The sequence below is a fragment of the Ambystoma mexicanum genome, chromosome 11, assembly GCF_040938575.1.
Source record: "Ambystoma mexicanum isolate Mex_15411 chromosome 11, UKY_AmexF1_1, whole genome shotgun sequence".
Taxonomy (NCBI): domain Eukaryota; kingdom Metazoa; phylum Chordata; class Amphibia; order Caudata; family Ambystomatidae; genus Ambystoma; species Ambystoma mexicanum.
In genome coordinates, this window is record NC_090934.1 from 692,113,720 (window position 1) to 692,131,109 (window position 17,390).

General features: G+C 42.1%; 1 long non-coding RNA gene across 1 annotated transcript in view; it reads right to left on the minus strand.

Moving 5' to 3' along the window:
* Positions 1-430: 430 nt before the first annotated feature.
* The window catches only part of LOC138503665 (uncharacterized), a 752,726-nt gene continuing 735,766 nt past the window's right edge, over positions 431-17,390 (minus strand). Inside the window, exon 3 of the long non-coding RNA XR_011279684.1 lies at positions 431-5,981. This is a non-coding gene — a long non-coding RNA (uncharacterized lncRNA). The remainder of the gene's footprint in view (positions 5,982-17,390) is intronic.

Below are 17,390 nucleotides of genomic sequence, written 5' to 3' on the forward strand. Positions count from 1 at the left end.
CTTACTTTCACACTGTCCCTTTGTCCCCAAACTCCCACATCCTCAACTTAGGTGGGCTCTTTATCATATTGGGAACCACTGGGTGATTGAACCAAAAATGGACATACTGGAGACACCTATGTTATCTCAGTAGCTTTGACTTCTGTTTGGATGTGTCTGATAAGACTGAACCTGCCACCAACCCATGCGTGGATGCTAATGTTTGGGGACTTATTAGTGGCTCGCTGCTCCACAGCTCAAGGTTATAAAAAGTAGAGTCACCATTTGGATACTGGCGGCCCTGTCATACTGGCTGCCTGATTCTCTATAAACACAGGTATTCCAGAAGGACATAATGTACATTGGTTTTACAATGTTCACAAAGTGTATAAATGCCACTATTCTGTAAACAATGAAGGAGATATACATACTTAACCTGTACCACATTAGCTTAGGATACAATTTTAAAATAGTTTATTTCTGAATCGTGAGTTTAATGAAACATATATTATTTCCTTACAATGCCACAATAGATTAGATACACTTAATTTCTTTCCACATCTAATGCACAAGGGGTACGTTTAGAAAGGTGTTTTCATCATTTCCACACCTGCTTAATCAGAGTATTAAACATGTTCCATCAGGAATTTAAACACAGTTGTTTGGTCTACAACCATTTAAGTCTGCAAACAAATTCTCGATTCTCTTCAGGACACATCAACACAGGCATGTTGCCAGATTAAGGTGATCCTTGTGATGTTTACCCTTTAAGCAGAGTTCATAAATGATTGATAATGTTCTCATTATTGAAAAGATCATCACTTTATTTTTCGTACCTTTGTAAAACTAAGTACAGAGAATCACAATATGCACTATTTGATTGGGAGGATTGACATATGGGAACCTAGTGTTCCCCTCCGTTCAAAGGTTACATACAAATAGACATAGGCACCTAAACTGGCTGGCGAATACCTGAGATCCGTTACTGCCTGACTCTGCTATGGCTCCCTGTAACTTCTCTTTGCAATCTTTCATGGCTTCTGCTGCTCTCCTTGTATCTGTGCTTTCCAGGTAAAATCGAGGAATGTCCACAGAACAGTGCCATTGTGCCTGATATGGGCTACCTTGCAAAATGGGAATGGCGATCTGCGCTCGCAAGTGAAAATCTTCATTGTAGTGCAAACTCTGAAAATTGGCCCTTTAGTTAGTTAGGTGTGTGGCCTAGCAACAGAGGTCAGGATTGAGGGAGAAGCGCTGGGGGTCCTCTGAATACCACCTCCATGCTTGGCATCATGGAGCAGTTGTCTTCCCTTACCCCTACGGTCCATCTTGCCCAATTTCGTGCCATCCAAGAGAGGACTTCATCACACTCAGAAGTGAGTTTCTCCAGTGTAAACCTGTTGATCATGTGCTTAAAGGTATATATAACATTGGCATGTTGGATTGGGACTCTGTGTAGCTAGGGGGGGTTGTAGTACTTTTTGCTGAATGCTCTTGGAAAAAGTTAAAATATTCCTGGAGGTAAGAGACTATCATGTTTATTGCCAAATGGATATCTTGGTGAAGGTTCATGTAGCTGAACGAGGTGAGAGTTTGACCACTGTCCGCTGTTGGTGATGGCTGAATCAGGGATTTTTCCTGGTTGTCCAAGATGTTACTGAGATTTTGCAGATTTTTGCCTCAAAGGTCAGGAGGCCATCGCACTATTGGGGTATGAATTGTTAGGCATTATGGAGTACTTTTATTTATTTTATTTATTGGGTATTGATAATGCAACTATTACAGCAAAATGGTGTTTCAAGGCACATTGAGACACGGGGGTTTGGGGGGTGTACAGGGAAGAAAAACAATAACGTTCCTTCTAGGTCTTGAGACACTTGGATTGTGCAAGTGCACTAACAAGAATGCTGGGGAGGAGGGGAAGTGAAGGTTGGGGATGAACAGGGAAGAAGACAAACAATAACGCTCCTACTAGTTTATGAGACAATTCGGAGCCTGCAAGTCCAGTAACAGAAATGAGTAGAGAGGGGGAGGAGGAGATTTTCAGGATGGGGAGGGAAGGGTAAAGCTTAGACAGGGGGGTAGAGAGAAGTGTACATTAAGTACAAGTGAACAGGAAAAGCCTAGGTTTCAACATACAGCAGAACAAGCAAAAATACCTAGATGTGAGTTTCTTTGGTTTCTTTTACTTTTGGTTCTGAGGTTTCATTAAATAAATTCATGAATCTGTTTGTTGGGTGTTTCCCCAAAATATGCTATTTTGGTCCTATTGCCCCGCTACGGGGACCTCTAATGTGTATTCTGTATGTTCCTTTAGACCCTAGGGCTTTGTTTTTCTACAATATTGGTCCACGTTGTGTTCTTTCCTGGATACCAAATCGAGGTAAATACACTTCCTACCTGCTATGTGTTCAGGTTTCATTTGGTTTCTTCAGGCACAAGGGGTAGCTATTCTGAGCGTCGAGGTCATGATGACAGATTGGCTAGTGGCACCTTGTTCATGCCCTGGATAGAGGATGCAGTGACCCATGCCACCCTATAGGTCCTTGCAAATGTGGCTTGATGATTTTGTTTAGTGATTAGGTGGTGATCTGTTTCAATGGTTCATAGGGGTTGTGAATTGGAAGGTCATGATTGATGGGGGTCTTGTAGGGGATACGCAAATGTTCCCATCAAGAGTTGGTAGCACTATTAAGTTGGAAAATGTTATGCCATGAGTCAGAACAAGTGCTTTTATGTTACTAGCATCATGAGTCAACCCATTGAAGAGATGCCTGAATCCAAAAGTGTCGAGCATCATTGTTTTGTGGTTTGCATATTCTTTTGAATATTTGTCCAAAGATTCAGGTCTCCAATTAGGAGGATTTGTTTGTGATAGGGTATGTGTCTGCAACATTATGCCAAACATTTCTTTCAGAAATGTGTCAATGTTTCCCAGTTTACAATACTACCATGCAAGGGTAAAGAACCAGTTAGGTTTGGTGCAGCATCGGGTGGTTAGGAGTTTGCATGAATGTTCACCCTTGAAACCCCCCCATTGCCAAGCACCCTGTTGTTTTAACATGCGATATTGTGATCTGAACAGAGACGTTCGAGGATGACAAAGGAATTCTTGGCAAACCTTAGGGAATTGCAGCCTACTTTTTCCAGTGCATATCTTTTAAGAGGTGAAAGGTGTTGATTCCGTTTCAGCTATGGCCTGGTCATGCATTCTGAACTTTGAAACTTCTAGACTTACTACGATTTGGGTTTGTTGTGGTTGAGTGAATTCAGGTTTTAAATGGTGGTTCTGATGGGGCCCTTTAATGCCTCCTAGCTCGGCAATGGTGTGCTTGACATTGATCTGTGAACCTGTTCCATGGAGCATGACTGGAGTTGGACCTGAGCCAGATATTGATTATCTTGCCGCTGACTAAATGCTGAGATGTGCTCATCTTTCTGATTTTAGAGGGGCTCAAGGTGGACTGTTGTACCGATAGACTGTGTTGTAATTGGTTTATGTCCTTGTGTGACTGTTCTGGGGGAAACACAAGATCCTCTACCACTGAGCATGACTCTGGTGTTGTCAATAATGGTTCTTATGATGGGTCTGTAAGGCGTTTGCTAATGTGTCTTTTCAAAGATATGCACCAGGCAGTCTTCCCAGTTAATCCATGAATAATGTCATTCTTTATAAATCAAAAGTGTTATCACTTGCACCGATCCCTGAAGGTTTTCCCACCTGTAATGTTCTGGTAGCCGCATCATATCAAGCAGTGGTATACTTAGTTCTCAGATATGGTGTCTGATTCAATAAATAATGACGTCCATATAGAGGACCTTCTGCAAGGTAACCATCGCCTACCATTTGCTTATTCCTATTGCATCTTCACTCTGTGGACATCTATTGCTTCCATCCCTGGCCACCACCATAGGTCATTCTTTTCAGAAGCGCACAACATGGCTGCTAATGCTGTGACGTGACGTGAAAGGTCCTGATGTGTTCCATCCTTTGCCCTCATACTTGAAGAATTAATGATACTGGAAATTGACCATTTTTTTTGTCTTTTGTTAAATAAACGTCTCATTTATTCAACTTTAATTAAACAGTGAGGGTGTTCTAATAGCTTTGCAGCGAGGGTCGTACCGGGCGTGATGGTTCCTCATACCTCGTTAAGGGCTCTTGCTTCGATCGGCCATTAACTTTATTAACTTCAAAATTGATCTGTTCCCGGATTTTAACACCATATTTATTTATCATTTTTTCGTGCATCTTTACAGCAATTATTTTGATACTCAAGGATTTGAAATTAAATTCTATTTAAAAAATGCTAATATTTTCTTGGGGATATAACTTCACAGTCGTGTTTTGAGCTCAAGGATTCTAATGGGGGTTGACTGTTCCTTCAAAGGTTTGTTTTTCTAGGTAGTACATTTCAAGATACATTACCACAATTGGTATTACATAACATTGTAATTTAAAATACCGCGCTGTCAGTTGGCATTATATAGATCAGTTAACTATCATGAAAATATTAATTGCTGGGAGCTACAATTAGTCTCAGCAATACCAATGTCTATTGTGCGCTGTTCATCCCAGTAATTACAGACCTACATTGTTGAATATTAGTGAGATAAAATATCAAACATGTTTAAAAAACGAACTGCCTTATTACTGGTCATTAGTTCATTTTTTTTTGCCCATAGCAGTGACCTCTTCCCATTGTTTGACAAATTTGGGACTATATTTTACCATCGGGCATTGCTTAGAAAAAAGGGCTGGCACCAGCAATACTATCCATAATCCTCTGAATTTAATATACGTACTCTACAAATAATAATAAAATCAGGTTTTCATATAGCGCTGCATTCTTGATTCCCCCTACTTCGAAGTGCTTTCATAGCACTTTTACTGTGGCACCAAATTTATCGACCTCTGAAGGGTGCAGGGCTGTGTCCGTCCTTCATCTTTCAAACAGTTGTAACTTAAAACAGGTGTTCTGTATTCTTATGCCTTTTTATAATTAACTTGTGCTGAAACGCCGACATGTCTTAGGTTTTACGTGTTAATTAGGCAGTGTATTTTATTCAATGATAGTAATACTATCACGTAAATATCGTGTTCTGCCTGATTGCAAGTGCTGTAACTCTGGTGGTACTTGATTCATTGCCCTCAGAAGCACACCCCACAGTTTTACTCGGTCCTGAAACACCAACTTCAGTCACATGTGCCCTCTAACATGAGGTCTCTTCTTGCTGCGTCATCATTTGCCCCTGTTAACACTCTGGGGTCAGGGAGAAACATACCTACTGTAGTAAATCAGTAATGTATTACATATCGGGTCAGCTTCTCACATGCTCAAAGGTTCCTGCAAATTGGGTTCCTTGACGTTCCAAATCAGGCTTACCAGTGGCTGGTGTGTTTTATGACACAGCTGAACAAAGTTCCAAAATAATTGGCTAGCTCTTTCATCATGACCGCTCGGATTCCAACACACCTGATTAGAATGCAATTGCTGCTAAAAACATTACAACGCTGAAGAGCCTAAATTGATTACCCCCAACACATACTACAGAACTGTTATGGGTACAGTGCATAGTGATTATTTAAATGCATGACATAAGGTTAGAGCTATTGAACTGGATCCTTGATTTGTAAGATCTTTCGCAGGTTTCTTTCAAAATCCACAGGAAGGTTCTTTGGCTTGTTTGCCCCATTCTGTATGAAGACCTGGATGTAAGATCCTGTGGCACATGCAAGGCTCGCAAACTGTTTCAGTATCAGACTTCCGGAGAAGCAGCCATCTGTCAGTATGTTGTAGTTTAATGCAAAGGGTTCTTGTTCAGGCAAAGGTGGGAACAGGGCAACCTTGTAGTGAACACTCGAACGCCCTATCTTCTCCACGGCCAAGCCTGCCAGTGGATTCTGCGGGTACATCAGAGGTGCATGAAATGAACACTGATTGCTAGCCAGAAATCCCAACGTGGTCGACGTTTGCAAATTGAGATTGAGGCCACAGAACCTACAGAAAGGAAAGATAATAGTATGTTTAGAATATGATCCGTGCTATAAGAGTTTTGCAGTATCTTTTTACAAATGCAATAGTTTTAAATATACTCAACTTTACCAGTGTTATTTTGGAGCACGTCTTTACATACTGAAAGCCACATAGATCAAATATTCTATGTGTTCGTATTGTCAATGAAGATAAATATTAATATAGCTTTATAGACCTGCAGCAGGGCTGTACTGGGCGTTATGGGCCCTGAAGACCGAGTTAATGGCCGATCGAAGCGAGGGCCCTTCACGAGGTATGAGGAACCATAACGCCCGGTACGGCCCTCGCTGCAGGTCTACAAAGCTATTAGAACACCCTCACTGTTTAATTAAAGTTGAATAAATGAGACATGTTTAATTGAAGTATAAAACATTGCAAAATGATAAATAAGTGGTGCAGACATTTGTTGTACTTCAATAAAGATGTTTCATTTTTTGTATAGGGTGGTGGAAGGTGCTAGGGTGGGAGGACTATCATAGTAAAGTGGAATCAGGTGTGGGTATGCCTGCACCCTGGTCTAGTTAAGTTTTAAGGTGTGCTCCCCACCCACTACACAAATGTTACCTACCAATTACTCAGCACAAGCATGCAGTTCATATACATCTGCAAGCTACATTAAATTAACAGGCAATGTACTTACTTCTCTGTGCCCTTCATCTCCATTGGCACTTCCCTGCTCCACTGAACACCCAGAAGTGTGTGCATTTCATTTCATTTCACTCTTACAAACAAACTTTCCCACACGTTCCACCTAACGCTGCAGTGCAGCTAATGTCAGCCCCATTTTTATTTAGGTGCATTTCCCAGTTTCATTTCACTGGGCATGCCTAAGTTAACTCTTTCCATTCCGGAATACACATGCAGCTCAAACTACAGGCTGTAATCAATCGGCAGGCTATACCAGTGCGTATAGCCCACAGATTGACCAATCCCCATCACGGAACACTTGCTAGGGTTTTCTAATATAGCTCTACATACCTGCAGCGAGGGCCGTACCGGGCGTTATGGGCCCTGAAGACCGAGTTAATGGGGCGAGTGAAGCAACAACCTTTAATGAGGTATGAGGGACCATAACGCCGGGTACGGCCCGAGCTGCAGGTCTATAAAGTTATTAGAACACCCTCAGTGTTTAATTAAAGTAAAATAAATTGCAGAATGCTATATACATGTTGCAGAAATTAAAACTTTATTTGGAAAAGGGTTACAGGTTGGAAAGTGCAGGTTCCCAAATAAATGTTTCTATTTCATGTTTAAGTGTGTGGTGCCATAGAAATTAAGGGTGCAATTGATAAATTGCCCATGTGCGACAAGACTGGGGACTCCACTTCTGCTTATATTTGAGTTTTGGGTGGTAGACAGGACATTGTTGCCAGATGATGTGCTTGGTAGTACATCTGGAACCTTTTTTTCTGCCTCCTTTATTTTCTGGGTCAGTGTACAATATTTATCACATGTGTTGCTTGCAGCAGGGCATATGGTACCAATTATAGTATTTGCCTTTGATGTGCTTGGACATTCATCTGCTAAAGTTGTTGCAGTTGGTTTTTCATTGCTTTCCGCCAGTGCTTCATATGGTCATTTTCTGCTTGCTGTCGGATTCTTTGTGTCCACTTTTGTGGTACACTTGGAAGTTCCAGTCTTGTTGTTTGGTTTTCCTACATTGTGCAGAAGTCCTGACCATTCCCTTCTCTCACTGTACTGTGGGGTACAGTAGCTTTTAATTGAGGACTCATTTCTGTGCCCGGTTACTGACATTATTTGCAGTGTTTTCAAGCCTGCATTAGCTAAAGTCTGTACAGTTGTAACACGCAAAGAGTGGTTAGTATAGATGGTACTTAAATTTGCTTTTTTGCTGATTGTCTGCATCATTGAGCCCAGTGTGTTGTTGCCAAGTGGTCGAGAGGTGTACTAAATAGGGTTCAGTTGGCTTTCCGCATTTGTCATCTTTTTGGGTCAGACAAAGAAACATGGGGCATTCTGGGGAAGTTTTTGAATATACAGTTCCGATGATTTAATGCGACAGTCCTCCTCATTAGGTACTGCATACATTGTGCCTCGCAGGCTATCTCGGTTTTTCTCATTTATGGACTGGTGATTTTTAGTGGTTTCATTGAATGATAATGTTACATATTTTCGCCCACTTTCATCTATGTAAATACAAAAAGCATCTCTTGGTAGACCACGCTGTCCTTCCTTCCACGTCATGCAAAATGAAGTTGTACATCATACCACACTTTATATTGTAGAGTTACTGGATGGTCTACATTGAAAATTCCACTTTTCTTCACTGTATGCAGATCGTTCACGCTAATGCATGGCTTGTGCGTTGTATGATCTTTGCATTCACGTCTTGCTTTTTTTATAATGGCAATAAAAATATTGTTGGCACTCTGGAACATTTCCCCATGCATTAAGTTTACATTTCGTGAAAATGGCGGATTGTTCAAATATCTATTGAGGCCAGCATGGATTGAGATTAGACTTGCTCGCTGATATTCGCCACCAGATGACGAACCTACCTCTGCATAGAATTTCCGTAGCAAGTTGGTTAACAATGGAAGTTCCAGTCCTTCAAAATGCAATGAAAGTTTGCACTGTGCAAGCCAGTTTTTAAAGATATTGGTTGCCCATTTGGTAGCACTTTGGGTGTTGGCTTCACACCTGTTAATCTGACACACAATTGTGTCTTTTAGGCATTTCCCCCATGTCTTCTCTATCTTCTTTCAGCCACTCTTCCATGGTTTTGTTTCCAAAAAGGCTAAATGAAATCACTGCCATTGCTGTGAAACAGCACAGTGAAGCACACCAAAGTACCAGGTACTATGCTGCTGCCATTCAGTTGCTTGTGTGTGTTTTTTTATAGCTTGGTGGAAGTTGCTAGGGTGGGAAGAGTATGCTAATAGAGTGTAATCAGGTGTGTCTATGCCTGCTCCCTCCTTTAATTAAGCTTAATTGATGTGTGCTTTTTTTACTCCCCCTTCCACTCAAAAATGTAAACTTCCCATTACTCAACAGATTCATGCAGTTACTATACTATGCATCTAAAAAATGCATTTGCACATACATGCCACAAACAGGTGATTTCACTTACATTTCTGTGCCTTTCTGTAACACTGCCATATCCCTGTTCCACTACACGGTCAGAGGTGCGTGCAAAACTCATTTTCAATTTCTCCAGAAACACAAAGCTTCTCTACACGTTCCACGATTCACACAGCTGCTGATGTCCGCCCCTTTTCCACATATTTAAAGGCTTCAATATCTGCATTGAAACCAAAAACGTTCTATTCCCTTTCACTTCCCTGTGTTTCTCCAATGGACCCCTCTGCGTGGACACGTTGGTTTCGCAACGTGTATTTCGGAATGGAAAGTTAACTCTTTCCATTCGGAAATGCCTTCCCTGCCTGCACACAGCCCGAGTGCTCACGTTAGTGAATGCACCTCGAACTACGGGCTATAATCAATCTGCGGACTATACTAAACAACCTTTATGGTGTTCTAATAACCATTATCGCCCTTGGACTATTGATGAAACATTCACATTGGAGAATCTGAAGCCTATGTGAACCAATACAGCATGCCGATTATTTAGAATGTCACCTTCCTAGCCTAATAGCAATGCAGAGCCTGTCGGCAGCCAATTCCTGTAATCTGCCCAGGAATATTTATACACTAACATGCATAAGTACACATACCCAATTATCCCATAATGGTCATGGTGAAACCGAGGGCAGTTACAATACCTTTATATACCCTGTCCTCTTTCGATAATGGGTGATTTCGGCCCGTACACCTTGTTAAATGTCTTCTCTGCACTTAGACTTTTAACTGGGTTCACAGGGTCCATAACACTATGGATGGTCCTGTGACTGGGCATACAAAGTGTAATAAGCAGCTAGATTGCAATGATGTGTCTTGGGGAGCCATGCACGTTTCTTGGAATTCAAGCACTAACCTCAGATAGTTTAGTTCTTAATTTCAAGGTTCTGTTTGTCACCTCTTCCTCATCAATCTATCCTCTGCACCCTCTGTTGGTGCATGGCCCCTAATGATGATTTCTAATCTTTTCTGCATCACCAGCTCCCCAATAACCCTCCTTCCCACCTCAGAACTTGCACCCATTTTCAATTATGGAAATTCAAAAGGATTTTTTTTCAAAGGCTTAGCACTTTGTGTTGATGGTGCGAAAATAAAAAGCAGTGACCATACTTTATGCCCAGCCCTTCTTGAATTTCTTGTGACCTTTTTCACTGCTTAGAAATGTTTAAACTATTGAAAAATATGCATGCAAATTACTAAAAAATATTCTATATCGGCCATTTTCTTTTAAGTGTTAATTGCATGCAGGGGGATCCCTAGCATTAGCTCTTATGTGCTGTTGAGTCCCATGAATTGAATGTTCAACTTTTGCAAGGAGGAATGTAAAAGTGTAGCACAAAACCAGGCGAAACTGCCTTTACTGTTCACTTTTACTCTGTCTTGTAAAACAGGTAATATCACCAGTTGTTAAACTGTATTCATATAGTACCGCATTATTATAAATATTGGCTTAAGCCCATTCGTGTTACACAGAAAACCGCGTCTGAAATGTTTCGAATTCTGATCAACTTCGCCACCATTTTAAGAATCGTCTGCCATTTTGATTTCAACTCCTGCTTTGTGTTGTAAAATGGTGGACTGTGTTTTCAACTTGCAGCCTAGCTGAAGGACCTTTGAGTTTTGTTAATGTTTAGGCTGACCGAGAGCAGACTGTTTCTCATATGCAAAGAAACCTTGTGACTCGTATGAACTGCAATCCAGTGTTGTCTGCGCTCACAAACCTCATCCTCATATAAACGAGACAATGAAGAACAAACTCAGATAGTGTGCTTTTGCTGAACTGCATTGTAGCGATTCTTGAAACAAGGCTTACTGTGGATCATGGACACGCAATCCGTTGTACAACATTGTAATATTTGTCACGTGAACTGGGCATGAACCGTAGCATGTAACTTATTAGTTCAGAGAGAGGCTGGACAATGATTAGAAACTATAAAAATGTCTTTGTTAAGATGTCCAGCACTCTCACCCCTCACTATGTCTGCTGGTACACACTGCAAGTTGTTCGGAGCCAGATAGCTATCTCTTTGCTTTGATTCTGTACAGAATTAAAAGATACTTGTATCTTTTCAACCCGTGATTGGCGTATTTCATTTTGTGGTACTAAGCCTCGATAATTCTTTGGTCTTTCAGATGGAGCCCGAATAGGGACCCTCAAGATTGATGTCTCCTCGCTGAAAAGAAGACGCGGCTATCGGACCAGGATCGGAGACTGAGAAAAAAGGGGGCCCCTTTGTATGAGACACGACACCTCAACAGTACTGCACGGTCCGATCCCTGATGAATGGTGGGCACGTGGTTTGAGAGGACATCTTGACGAGGGTCTCCATATCGAGGCAGGCTTTTTGCCCAAATCGCCAACCACGAGGATCCTTTGTAATCCGATCGGACCTCTCATGAATTTTGTAATTGGGTGAGTCGTGCCTCGATTCCTAAGTATCCTGATATGCTGTCATCTTGAAAACTCAAGGCTGCACCCAGAAAGGACCTGCATTTAAAATGAGATTGCACTGGTGCCATTTCCAGCTTTAAACATCATACAGTTTGGTTCCAGTAAAACACAGCCATGCCCATTTATATTGAGGCTGAACACCATCAAATGAGGGCCATTCCTCCCTCAACGGCATTGTTGTGTGAAGTAAAATCTGTGAAGAGCAGAGAAATTTATTTCAATCCGCACGGCCAGCATTCATTTTTGCAACAAATTAACACACACAAAGCTCTTCAAAAGAAGCTCTCTCTCTTTCTCTCTTTGCTTGGTGTCAGTTTCAAAGAACCCATTTCCTGAGCATATCCCTGTGTATAGAAATTGACCAGAGCTATGAAAGCCTTCAGAACGCAAAATGCAAGGAAAACTGCATTTTGTTGAATGGACATAAAAAGAAAATTAACCTGTGTTAAATTAGGTGTATCCTATCATTTTGCTGTGTAATTATCACCACATTGGTGACTGCTGCCCTATCTTGAATCTGCTTGATTTTCATCTGAATTTAAAAATAAATAACTATTGTATTATTACACACTGTCCTGGTTAATGGTCCATTGTGACACTGGGTGTATGTCAAGAGGGATGTGAGACGGGTTGGCTGCCTTCTCAATGCTGTATCTGAAATTAATGAACTTGAAAACATTTTTATTGTGCCCCACATCCCTGGCCAGTGGAAAGAGTCCTTGTCTGGAGTGTGCCGTGTCTTTAAATCCGTGACACTTCCCAAGCTTTGATCCTTTTAGTTCCAAACAAAAAGACACTGTTCTTGTTAGGTCTCTGGGGGTTCACTTCCGCAAGTCTAGGGCTCTCTTCTCAAAGTACACCAATGTCTTTAATGGGCCTTTTAGGGTTCCCTTCCCCAAGCCTATGCCCCTCATTACGAAGTTCAACAAACACACACACAGTTCTTGGTAAGCCTCTCAGGGTTCCCTTCCCTAAGTCTTGGCATCTCTTCACAAAGTTCAACCATGTATCTTGTGGGCCTCTTAGGATTCCCTTCCCCAAGCCTAGGCCCTTCTGGTCTCAAGCAAACCAAAAAGGTTCTTCTAGTCAGGATCTACCTTTCACTGTACAGTTCTTTCACAGGGGTAGTATCAGAGACCTTCGAGAATCCTGGGCTCTTTGCTCCTCCCACACGTGACCACTCTGACCTCCAACCTTCTCCTTATTCTCTTGCACCTTTTCCTCTTATGTGCCTCCTGCACACCTTCTTGTTCTGTTGTGCACACCTGCACCTTCTTTCCACCTTTCTGTGCTTCTTTCACACTTTTCTTTGCTTTCAGCGTGTTCTCTTGCACATTCAGTTTGTCACTGTGCTCTTGTGCACCGTCATCTGAACTTTAACATGCCTCTTGCCCTCTCTGTATTTCTTTCGGGTCACTTACACCCTCTTTCTTACTTTTGGATTGCTTGCACCCTCTCTTGACTGTCTGTTTTCCTTCCCAGTGTCTCTTTGCTGTCTCTCTTGGTTTTGGGTCACTTGCACCACTCTCCTTGCTTTTGGGTTTCTCTTGCACCCAACTTTGGCTGTTTCAGCACTGCCAGTGCACTTTGCTAACTTTCATTACTTCCACACCTCTAGCGCACCTTTTCTGTCATTCCACTTTGCTCTCCTTCACCACTTTCCTGCTTTCACTTGCTTTGCTTGTATCTTTCTCTTGCCTTCACTTTGCTTTCTTTCACCGCTTTCCAGCTTTTACTTGCTTTTGTCCTGCTTTCACTCACTGGGCTCTTCTTTCAACAACGCTCCTGCTCCATTCAATCGTTTCTCTCTCTCATGAAACTCACCAATAGCAGTGCAACGCTGGTGAGCAGGTCAAATGGGCTTGGGTCGAGGCCAGGGTCTAACCACTTGCCCCTCAGACACCCTTGGGACTGGCACATGTCCCAAGGTAACAAGCATTTCCTTGAACACTGCTGACAGGATACAGGCTGCCTCGCTCCGGCTCCCTGGAGACACACTCCGTAGCCACACTGCAGCCCCTCATGAACACAGGGGCAGCATCTCGGCATACCGTTCTCCTCCGGAGCCTCCAGGATTCTCTTCCTGCAGCTCCCTGCTCCTTAGCTACTCTGGTCCAGTCAGCATCCCAAGCTTGCTGAATGATTCTGGCAGAACCACCTTTTTTTTCTTCAGTTGAGTCAATTGGAGTCAGGTGTGCACAGTTGGGGAAAAGTGCCTGACATTGCCTGACTCTATTAGTGGGACAATTCAAAGCTGTTAGATGGTAAGCCTCACTTGGTATCCCCATGTTGTTTCCATGGGTTTTTCTCATTGCTCCCGATCACCTATTTCTCGTCCCAGTACTTATTGGAAATGGGGACGAGGAGGTGGGGTGTGATTTGAAATACCCCATTAAGGCTGAGGGAGAGTGGGTTGATGTATAATTGGGAAAGGGGGAATGCCATGTCTCGCCTGTGGGTATTCTCCTCCCAATCCCCTGTGACCCTCCGCTCAGGTGATCCTCCCTCGCTTGTCCACCCCCAGGGTCGGGATCCAAAAGGGATGGCCCTTCTCTGGCCACCTGAATGGAAGATGCTGGGGGAGTAACTGGGAGAATACTTCACATTCCTCACAATGCTTAATAACTATAAGAACATGATATAGAACAATAGAACATGATATAGAACAATAGAAAGGCACACATGTATGATATGAGTACCTGTGGAGCATTCATGTGTAGTATGTATTAAAGGATGAAATGTAAAATATAAATATGTAATATTTTTTAAATATCTTTCATTTTGTTTAATAGCAAGCAATTAAACTGTCCATGCCATAGAATGTACTTGATTGTAGCATATGTACTTTAGATATTTGTAAGATAATATAATATGTATATACAGTAGTAAAATAAAGATAATAGGAATAGATAGAAACAGAAAATGTTGAATCCTAAGTGTTAGGAAAATGCGCCGATTTACATTTTTTATTGTGTCTGTTATAAAAATAGTATATAAACATATTGTTTTCTAAATCAGAAGTGTTAAAACACATATAAAAAGTACATGCACTTGTATCTTGGACTATTGTAACAGCCTCTTTCTAAATCTACCTGCCTCTACTCTCTGCAACTAATCCAGAACAGGACTGCAAGACTTGTCCCTGGCCTCAAGCCCTGGGATCGTATCTCTCCAGCTCTGAAATCTCTTCAGCTCTGAAATCTCTCCATTGGCTCCGAGTGGATGCAAGGATTAAATTCAAAACCCTCTGCATTGTCCACAAGGTTGTCTGCGGCCTGGGTCCAAAATACCTTCGGCTATCCCTCCGCAAATACCTCCCCTCTCGAGCTTGTCACTCCTAAACCTCCAACTCCCTCAGGGTCAGTTGTTTTTCCAAGAAATTTGCTGGGGGTAGATCTCTGTCTTCGGCTGGGCCTCCCTCTGGAACAGCCTCCCTGCCACTCTAAAACTTGAGGAGAACCATCTCCGGTTCCGGAAGCACCTCAAGACCTTCCTCTTTTCTTCTGCCTTCGCTCCCCCTCTGCCCAGCTGATCTGTTCTCTCCTGGCACCATGCACCTGGCCACCCTCTGTCCTACAGGCCAAGGTACCTGCTCACCGAGCCACCCTCCTGCACTGCCTCCAGGTCACCCTTTGCACTGGGGTCTGTATCTGTACCCATACATCACCCCCCTTTTTCTTCCTGCACTTATCAGACCTACCCTGTCTGTTGCCTTAAATCTAGCTCTTGCAAAATGCTGGCTGCACTACCACTGTTTGTTTCCTTTATTATTTATTTATTGTTATTTATCTCTTTCTCCTCTGCTTTGCACTTTCCACTTCTCCCCCCTTCCATGCACTTTTGCCCTCCCCCTCTCCCATGCACTTGTGCAGTCTCAATGTCACTGGGCCTAGTAAGATCGCTGTTTTGTTCTCCCCTGTTCACCTCCCTTGCCTTGTCGTGCTCTGAAGCACTTGTGTACGAGCGCAATAAAGATAAAATATCAATATATTGTTATATATTATTAGAATTGTAAGCATGGGTATTATAAACAAAACTATCAATACTACATAATTATATATATACAAAGGTAAAGAAGCTTAGAAATTGAAGATTTACTTTTGGACATGTCATTGGATTTATATTACTTTCAGTTCTTTTTTTTTCAAAATGATGACATATACTATTTTTGTTGCAATCCTTTTTGTATTCACTTCGAATAGTGGACCATGCACTAAATTTAAAGAAATTACAGAAAATAAAATATGCTTTGAAAATATGTATATATATATATATACATATATATTTTATTTGTGTAAAAGAAAATAGTCCTAAAAGGTGAAAATTGAATACATGTAATCAGTGCTTTTATCAGTCAAGTCATATATGATATGTCTGATGTCATCAGTGATGCCATGTGATGCAATTAGGGATGTCATCAGTGATGTCATTATTGTGGTTATACGCTGTGCAACATAGGGTGAGTAGCTAAGGTGGCTTTGCGTGAATTAAATGCCAGATTTCAAGAGTTTTGCTTTGTTACATTTCCACCTTAATGTCTCTTTTCTTTAACTAAGGTTTTATTTCAGTAAATATATACTTATATATTCTAAGGGTGCAGAAGTAAGGTTTGGACACAAAGGTGGCATGTTTTTGGATGTGGAATTGTATTATTAAAAGAAGGGTTGGCCTCTCTATTGCTAAAGTAAGGAGGAGTTTCCCTACCTGAAAGGAAACAAGTGAATTTGTCATGAAGTCCAGTATTAAAAAGGCTGTCACTGTCATGTCCCAAAACCTACTTCTGTCCCTAACACTAAAAATCTAAAATAATTTGTGAAGGGATGATTTCTTCTTAAAGTAAAAAGTGTTCTTTATGTTTTCAAGCAACAGAAAAGTTGCCAGTTTCGCTAGAAATAAAAAGTGATGCAAAATAGTGTTCCAAAATATAAGATTTCAAAGCTAGGGTTGTGCTCCTTTCCCCTATATGACGTTTTATCCCAAGTTGCTGGATAACTTCACAGTTCTTATATCGTATCTGCTTGGCATGCTCCACTACCAAGCATAGGATTCTTGACCCTCTTACTCATAATCTCTCATGTGGGTCCCAGACTCAAAATACTTTATACAGCTTGGTTCACGTTCCTGCCGAGCAAGTGTTCTTTCTTGGGCTGTCTTTTTCTTTCTCTTACAGGGTCCGAGACCCTCCTTGCTTTAGACTTTGGCTTCTCATATGGGTGTGGGTCCCAGACTCACACTGTTGGATTGTGTCTGCTTGGTTCACTCTCCTGCCAAGTATACACCTCTAGCTCGTTTTCTTCAGAGTCTCAGCCTCTCTCTTTCATCAGGCTCCCAGATCCTCTTACTGTTCGGTATGGGTCCCAAATTCGCACCATTGCATTGTATCCACTTGGTTCACTGTCCTGCCATGTATACAACTGCCGGTCATTTTCTTCAGGATGACAGACCCTCTCTTTCATCATTGTCCCAGAACCTCTTACTCTTGGGATCGGGTTCTAGACTCACACCGTTGCACTATATCCGCTTGCTTCACTCTCCTGCCAAGTAAACAACTGTCTCTTATACACTTCAGGGTCCCAGGCCCTATGTTTATGGTGTCTGAGCTCACCCCATTACTACCCTGGACCTCTCAAAGTCCTCGGCAACCCGCATGCCTGTTTGCTTCCTTCTCAGTGGTGCCAGTAGTTCCTGCGCAGCTGTATCCCTTCTGTAGACTCTGCTAGCACTCCAGCATCCAGTGGGGTCTGCAGTGGCTCTGCTGACTGAAGCCTCCTCCAGCTGCACGTTCGGACTCTTCTGCATTTCCCCGGGTACTGCAGAATCGC